An 8815-nucleotide genomic window follows, 5' to 3' on the forward strand; every position below is an offset into this window, starting at 1 on the left:
AAGTTCCTGTGTGTCAGCAGTTTGTGGTAACAGTGTATTTTGTATTCCAAAGAATAATGACTAGAAACTCATGCCAATCTCTTTCCTGTTTAACCACACCACATCTGTAACACAACATCAGCCATTTAAACCATCTGGAGACATCAACAAAGACATACACAAACTGAAAGTAAAGGAATGGAAAAAGATATTTCATGCAATTAATAGGGACAATAAAAGCAGGAGTTGCAGTACTTGTATCAGACAAAATAGATTTCCAAACAAAGAAAGTAACAAGAGACAAAGAAAGACATTACATAATGATGAAGGAGTCAGTCCAACAAGAGGATATAACTATTAAAAGTATCTATGCACTTAACACAGGAACACCTACATATGTGAAACAAACACTAACAGAATTAAACGGGGAAAAAGAATGAAATGCATTCATTTTAGGAGACTTCAACATACCACTGACTCCAAAGGACAGATCAACCAGACAGAAAATAAGTAAGGAGACAGAGACACCGAACAACATGTTAGAATGGATGGATCTAATGGACATCTACAGAACACTCCATCCAAAAGCAACAGGGTACACATTCTTCTCAAGTGCCCATGGGACATTTTCAAGAATAGATCATATACTAGGCCACAAAAAGAGCCTCAGTAAATTCAAACAGACAGACATTATACCAACCAGCTTCTCAGACCACAAAGGTATGAAACTAGAAATAAATTACACAAAGAAAATGAATAAGCCCACAAACACATAGACGCTTCATATCACGCTCCTAAATAATCAATGGATCAATGGCCAAATAAAAACAGGTCAAGCAATATGGAGAGACAAATGACAACAATAATTCAACATCGCAAAAATCTGTGGGACGCAGCAAAGGCTGTGCTAAGAGGGAAGTATACTGCAATACAGACACACCTCAGAAAAGAAGAATAATCCCACATGAAGAGTCTAAACTCACAATTAACAAAACTAGAAAAAGAAGAACAAATGAGACCCAAAGTCTGTAGAAGGAGGGACATAATAAAGATCAGAGCAAAAATAAATAAAATCGAGAAGAATAAAACAATAGAAATAATCAATGAAAGCAGGAGCTGGTTCTTCAAGAAAATAAAACAGAACAGATAAACCCCTAGCCATATTTATCAAGGAAAAAAGAGAGCCTACACACACAAACAGAATCAGAAATGAGGAAGGAAAAATCACTGTGGATACCACAGAAATACAAAGAATTATGAGAGAATACTATGAAAAATGATATGCTAACAAACTGGATAACCTAGAAAAAATGGACAACTTCCTAGAAAAATACAACCCTCCAAGGCTGACCGAGGAAAGAACAGAAAATCTGAATAGACCAATTACCAGCAACAAAATTGAATTGGTTATCAAAAAACTACTTAAGTACAAAAGTCCTGGACCAGATGGTTTCACTGCTGAATTTTATCAAACATTTAGTGAAGACCTAATACCCATCCTCCTTAAGGTTTTCCAAAAAGCAGAAGAGAGAATACTCTCAAACTCATTCTACAAGGCCAGTAACACTCTAATACCAAAAACAAGCAAAGACACCACAAGAAAAGAAAATTACAGACCACTATCCCTGATGAACATAGATGCAAAAGTACTCCACAAAATATTACCAAACTAAATTCAAAAATACATCAAAAAGATCATCCATCATGAACAAGTAGGATTTATTCCAGGGATTCAAGTATGGTACAACATTCAAAAATCCATCAACATCATCCACCATATCAACAAAAAGAAGGACAAAAAACACATGATAGGTTCGGCCCCAACATGGCGGTCCCGGCCGGGTGGTGACCGCGGTTTGGCCGTCGGGAGGCCTCCCTGGCGGTTGTCGGCGGGTCCTCCTCTGGTGCGAGATCGCCGGGGCGAGCGCTGAGGAGGCCGTGACGCGGCGGGGCCGGCGGCGGGGGCCCCAGGAGCCGAGGCGGCGGCGGCCGTGCCTTCCGTTGGTCCCAGGGCTTTAGTGCGGACCCCGCCCGGCCGGGCCAGGCCGGCGGGCGGCGGCTGCGGCCTCTGCGGCCGCGGGGTGGGCGCCGCCCTGCCTCTGCCGCGGCCATGGCTCAGTGCGTGCAGTCCGTGCAGGAACTCATCCCGGACGCCTTCGTGCCCTGCGTGGCCGCGCTGTGCAGCGACGAGGCGGAGCGGCTCACGCGCCTCAACCACCTGAGCTTCGCGGAGCTGCTGAGGCCCTTCTGCCGCCTCACCTCCGAGGTTCATATGAGAGATCCCAATAATCAGCTTCACATAATTAAAAATTTGAAGATCGCAGTAAGCAATATTGTCACCCAAGCACCTCAGCCTGGAGCCATTCGGAAGCTTTTGAATGATGTCGTTTCTGGTAGTCAGCCTGCAGAAGGATTAGTAGCTAATGTGATTACCGCAGGAGATTATGACCTCAACATCAGTGATCGGTCCATTAAAGCTAGTGTTCCTTGGTACAGTAATTGGAAAGACACACTGATGGAATTGAAAGAATCCTCATTATATACAGCTACTACTCCATGGTTTGAGTCCTATAGAGAGACCTTTCTTCAGTCGATGCCAGCATCAGACCATGAATTTCTGAACCACTACTTAGCATGTATGTTGGTAGCATCGTCTTGTGAAGCTGAACCTGTGGAACAATTTTCAAAGTTGTCACAAGAACAGCATCGAATTCAGCACAATAGTGACTATTCCTACCCCAAGTGGTTTATACCAAATACTCTAAAGTATTATGTACTTTTACATGATTTAAGTGCAGGAGATGAACAGAGAGCTGAATCAATTTATGAAGAAATGAAACAGAAATATGGAACTCAGGGTTGCTATTTACTTAAAATTAATTCTCGAGCATCTAATCGAGCATCAGATGAACAGATACCAGATCCTTGGAGTCAGTATCTCCAGAAAAATAGTATTCAAAACCAGGAATCATATGAAGATGGCCCTTGTACAGTAACTTCAAATAAGAATTCTGATAATAGCTTGCTTTCTTTGGATGGATTAGATAACGAAGTCAAAGATGGCTTACCAAATAACTTTAGAGCTCACCCACTTCAGTTGGACCCATCCAGTGACCTTTCTAACAGCACCGATGGCCCAGATCATGTAAAATCTGCTTCATCATTATATGAGACAAAGAAAGCAAATACTGGAATTATTCATGGTGCATGTTTAACCCTTACTGATCATGATAGAATTCGACAGTTTATACAAGAGTTCACATTTCGGGGCCTTTTGCCACATATAGAGAAAACAATTCGGCAATTAAATGACCAGCTAATATCAAGGAAAGGTTTGAGTCGATCTCTATTTTCTGCAACTAAAAAATGGTTTAGTGGCAGTAAAGTACCAGAAAAGAGCATTAATGAGCTGAAAAATACATCTGGATTGCTGTACCCCCCAGAGGCGCCGGAACTTCAGACTCTGAAGATGGCTGACTTATGTTTCCTGGTGCAGCATTATGATTTGGCCTACAGTTGCTATCACACTGCAAAGAAGGATTTTCTGAATGACCAAGCAATGCTTTATGCAGCTGGTGCCTTGGAAATGGCAGCAGTGTCAGCTTTTCTTCAGCCGGGAGCACCTAGGCCATACCCTGCACATTACATGGATACAGCAGTCCAGACTTACCGGGATATTTGCAAGAATATGATCCTGGCTGAAAGGTGTGTGTTGCTGAGTGCTGAAATCTTAAAAAGCCAAAGCAAGTACTCGGAGGCTGCAGCGCTCCTGATTCGGTTGACCAGCGAGGATTCTGACCTTCGAAGTGCACTTCCTCTGGAACAGGCAGCACATTGCTTTATAAACATGAAGAGCCCCATGGTTAGAAAATACGCATTTCATATGATACTGGCAGGCCATCGGTTTAGTAAAGCAGGACAGAAAAAGCATGCTTTACGCTGCTATTGTCAAGCCATGCAAGTCTATAAAGGAAAAGGCTGGTCTCTTGCAGAGGATCACATTAACTTCACCATTGGGCACCAGTCTTACACTCTTCGGCAGATGGACAATGCTGTCTCTGCTTTTAGGCATATTTTAATCAATGAAAGTAAACAGTCTGCTGCCCAGCAAGGGGCCTTCCTCAGAGAATATCTTTATGTTTACAAGAATGTAAGTCAGCTGTCACCAGAGGGGCCTTTGCCACAGCTCCCTTTACCGCACACTGACAGCTCAGCAACGCGGGTGTTCTTTGGCCATGACAGACGGCCAGCAGATGGTGAAAAACAAGCAGCTACTCATGTAAGTCTCGATCAGGAATATGACTCTGAATCCTCTCAGCAGTGGCGAGAGCTCGAGGAACAAGTTGTTGCTGTGGTTAACAGAGGAGTAATTCCACCCAATTTCCACCCCACCCAGTATTGCTTGAACAGTTACTCAGATAACTCAAGATTTCCACTTGCAGTTGTAGAAGAACCAGTGACAGTGGAGGTGGCCTTTAGAAACCCGTTGAAGGTTCCGCTTTTGTTGACTGACTTGTCATTGCTATGGAAATTTCAACCTCAAGATTTCAGTGGAAAGGAGAATGAAGAAGTTAAAGAACCAGTAACAGGTGAACCTGAAATGATTGGAACTGAAGTTATTTCAGAGTTCTTAATTAATAGTGAAGAATCTAAAGTGGCAAGACTAAAGCTCTTTCCCCATCACATAGGGGAGCTGCATATTCTGGGAGTGGTTTATAATCTTGGCACTATTCAGGGCTCCATGGCAGTAGATGGCATTGGTGCTCTTCCTGGTTGTCACACAGGAAAACATTCCTTGAGTATGTCAGTCCGAGGGAGACAGGACTTAGAAATTCAAGGTCCTCGACTTAACAACACAAAAGAAGAGAAAACATCTATTAAATATGGTCCTGATCGACGTTTAGATCCCATAATCACTGAGGAAATGCCACTCTTGGAGGGCTCCTCTGTGGAGAAATCCGAAAAGCATATGTGGAATTTGTCAATGTCAGCAAACGCCCTCTTACCGAATTGAAGGTTGTTTCTAAACGTCCAGAATTCTTTACTTTTGGTGGTAACACAGCTGTTCTAACACCGCTCAGTCCCTCAGCCTCTGAAAACTGCAGTGCCTATAAGACTGTGGTGACAGATTCCACCTGTGTGTGTGCAGCCCTCCTCTCCTCAGCTTCCTCTGTTGACTTTGGCATTGGCACAGGGAGTCCGCCCGAGGTGGCTCCTGTCCCCCTTCCTGACGCCATTCTTATGCCTGGAGCTTCAGTTCAGCTACCAAAGTGGTTACACGGCCCAGCCGAAGAAGGGGTCCATGAAATTAACTTTTTGTTTTACTATGAAAGTCTTAAAAAGCAGCCTAAGATACGTCACAGAATATTAAGACACACTGCAGTTGTTTGTACCAGCCGATCTTTGAATGTACGAGCCAGTGTCTGCAGAAGTAATTCTTTTGAAGATGAGGAGGGCAGAGGAGGCAGTATGCTTGTCTTTGTGGATGTGGAGAATACCAATACTAGTGAAGCAGGTGTTAAGGAATTCCATATAGTCCAAGTATCAAGTAGTAGCAAACACTGGAAGTTACAGAAATCTGTAAATCTCTCTGAAAACAAAGATGCCAAACTTGCCAGTAGGGAGAAAGGAAAGTTTTGCTTCAAGGCAACACGATGTAAGGAAAAAGAAGTTGCTGCGCAGTCCTCAGAAAAACACACCTTTGCAGATGTCACCTTGGGAAACGAGCAGATAGTAAGTTCAGCAAGCCCTTGTGCAGACTTCTTTTATCGAAGTTTGTCTTCTGAATGTAAGAAGCCACCAGCCCAGCCGTGTGTGCATACAGAAAAGCAGTCAGTAGGGGAAGCTGTGAGATGGATTCAGAAGTGCAATGAGGTGGATTTGAGCATTGTCATCCTGTGGAAGGCTTACGTCGTAGAGGACAGTAAGCAGCTTATTTTGGAAGGCCAGCATCACGTTACCCTTCGCACCATAGGAAAAGAAGCCTTTTCATGTCCTCAGAAACAGGAGCCGCCAGAAATGGAACTGTTAAAATTTTTCAAGTCAGAAAACACTACAGTTTCTTCAAGGCCATCAGTAGAGCAGCTTTCTAATCTCATTAAAACGAATTTTCACTATCCAGAATCATTTAACCATCCATTTCATCAGAAAAGCCTTTGTTTAGTACCAGTGACCCTTTTACTTTCCAACTGCTCCAAGGCCAGTGTTGATGTGATCGTGGATCTTCGGCATAAAACAACAAGTCCAGAAGCATTGGAAATCCATGGATCGTTTACGTGGCTTGGACAAACCCAGTATAAACTTCAGCTTAAAAGCCAGGAGATTCACAGTTTGCAGCTGAAAGCGTGCTTTGTCCACACAGGTGTTCATAACCTTGGAACACCAAGGGTGTTTGCCAAGTTATCGGACCAATTTTCAGTGTTTGAAACAAGTCAGCAGAACTCCATGCCTGCCCTGATCATCATCAATGACGTGTGACATCTTGTAGACTTGTTGGAGTGCCCAGGAGCCAGCTTGTTCACGGAGTGGGCCTTGCAGCAGTGTTTGAAAGGCCTGCCTTGTTGCAGATACTGGTGTCAGATCAATGCACAGTCCTTGGACTTGTCAGTTTGTTGAGGACAGAGCATGTTGGACTGAGAATACTTACATTCTTTTTTTGTATTTCTTTAAACCCTGGTAATAATTTGTGTGCTCATAATACAGAATTTCAACATATCCTTGCACCTTATGAAGCCCCATCTTAAAAACCAATGTCTGAGTCTGCTGTTACAACTTATCGATGATATATGAATATCAGGAGATGATTTTGAGGAAGGAAAGGCCTTGTTGGCAATGCTCCTGTTAATAAATTCCAGCTTTACTGTGAAGTTTCTCTAGAGTGTTAAATACAAATTTTCCTGTTTTGCTTCATACAATTCTCTAATACCAGGTTTGAACTTTGGTTATAGAGTCTTCATACTTCAGTATCTTGTGGTTCCTATGGCTTATACATAACTTTGTAAAACAACATTTTTTTCTGATTCTTTGAATGTGGTTTCAAAAGGAGTTTGACTTTTTTTCCTCATTCATCTCTGCAGAGTGCACTATTTCACAATATGAGATTTTTGTCATTTAAATTATATTCTTTATTATGGAACTTTAACAATTGAGTTGATCTGTTTAAAATATAAATCTACTCAAGTGAATTAAGAATAAGCTTTTCAAAAATGTATTATATTTATAACAATTGTACTGTAAATAGAATAAAGACATGCTATTCACTGTATAGATTTATTAAATGCCATTTTTTATTAAAAAAAACACATGATAATCTCCATAGATGCTGAAAAAGCATTTGACAAAATTCAACATCCATTCATGATAAAAACTCTCAACAAAATGGGTGTAGAGGGCAAGTACCTCAACACAATAAAGGCCACATATGAAAAACTCACAGCAAACATCATACTTAACATTTAGAAACTGAAAGCTTTTCCTCTGAGATCGGGAACAAGACAAGGATTCCCACTCTCCCCATTTTTATTCAACAAAGTTCTGGAGGTCCTAGACATGGCAACCAGACAACACAAAGCAATAAAAGGCATCCAGATTGGCAAGGAGGAAGTTAAACTGTCACTATTTGCAGATGACATAATATTGTACGTAGAAAACCCTAAAGAATCCACTCCAAAACTATTAGATCTAATATCTGAATTCAGCAAAGTTGCAGGATACAAAATTAATACACAGAAATCTGTTGCATTCTCATACACTAACAATGAACTTAGCAGAAAGAGAAATCAGGACAACATTGCCATTCACAATTGCCTCAAAAAGAATAAAATCCCTAGGAATAAACCTAAGCAAGGAAGTGAAAGACCTGTACTCTGAAAACTACAAGACACTCATGAGAGTAATTAAAGAAGATACCAATAAATGGAAACACATCCCATGCTCATGGGTAAGAAGAATTAATATTGAAAAAATGGCCATGCTGCCTAAAGCAACCTACAGATTCAATGCAATCCCTATCAAAATACCAACAGCATTCTTCAACAAACAAGAGCAAATAGTTCTAAAATTCATATGGAACCACAAAAGACCATGAGTAGCCAAAGCAATCCTGAGAAGGAAGAATAAAGTGGGGGTTGATAACACTCCCTGACTTCAAGCTCTACTACAAAGCCACAGAAATCAAGACAATTTGGTACTGGCACAAGAACAGACCCATAGACCAATGGAACAGACTAGAGAGCCCAGATATAAACCTAAGCATATATGGTCAATTAATATACAATAAAGGAGCCATGGACATACAATGGGGAAATAACGGCCTCTTCAACAACTGGTGTTGGCAAAACTGGACAGCTACATGTAAGAGAATGAAACTGGATTATTGTCAAACCCCATACACAAAATTGAACTCAAAATAGATCAAAGAGCTGAATGTTAAGTCATGAAACCATAAAGCTCTTAGAAGAAAACATAGGTAAAAATCTCTTGAATATGAACATGGGCAACTTTTTCCTGAACGCATCTCCTCGGGCAAGGGAAACAAAATAAAAACTGAACAGATGGGACTACACCATGCTAAAAAGCTTCTGTACAGCAAAGGACACTATCAGCAGAACAAAAAGGCATCCTACAGTATGGGAAAAAATATTTGTAAATGAAATATCCCACAAGGTCTTAACATCCAAAATACATAAAGACCTCACACGCCTCAACACTCAAAAACCAAATAACCTTATTAAAAAATGGGTGGAGGATATTAACAGATACTTCTCCAAAGAAGAAATTCAGATGGCCAACAGGCACATGAAAAGATGCAGCACATCACTAATTATCAGGGAAATGA

At 41.3% G+C, this 8815-nt stretch overlaps 1 pseudogene; it reads left to right on the forward strand.

The window, feature by feature from the left end:
* The first annotated feature begins 1937 nt into the window (after window positions 1–1937).
* Window positions 1938–7243, forward strand: LOC130684118 (trafficking protein particle complex subunit 8-like; annotated as a pseudogene).
* The last annotated feature ends 1572 nt before the right edge of the window (window positions 7244–8815 follow it).

This window comes from Manis pentadactyla, chromosome 6 (assembly GCF_030020395.1).
Source record: "Manis pentadactyla isolate mManPen7 chromosome 6, mManPen7.hap1, whole genome shotgun sequence".
Lineage (NCBI taxonomy): Eukaryota > Metazoa > Chordata > Mammalia > Pholidota > Manidae > Manis > Manis pentadactyla.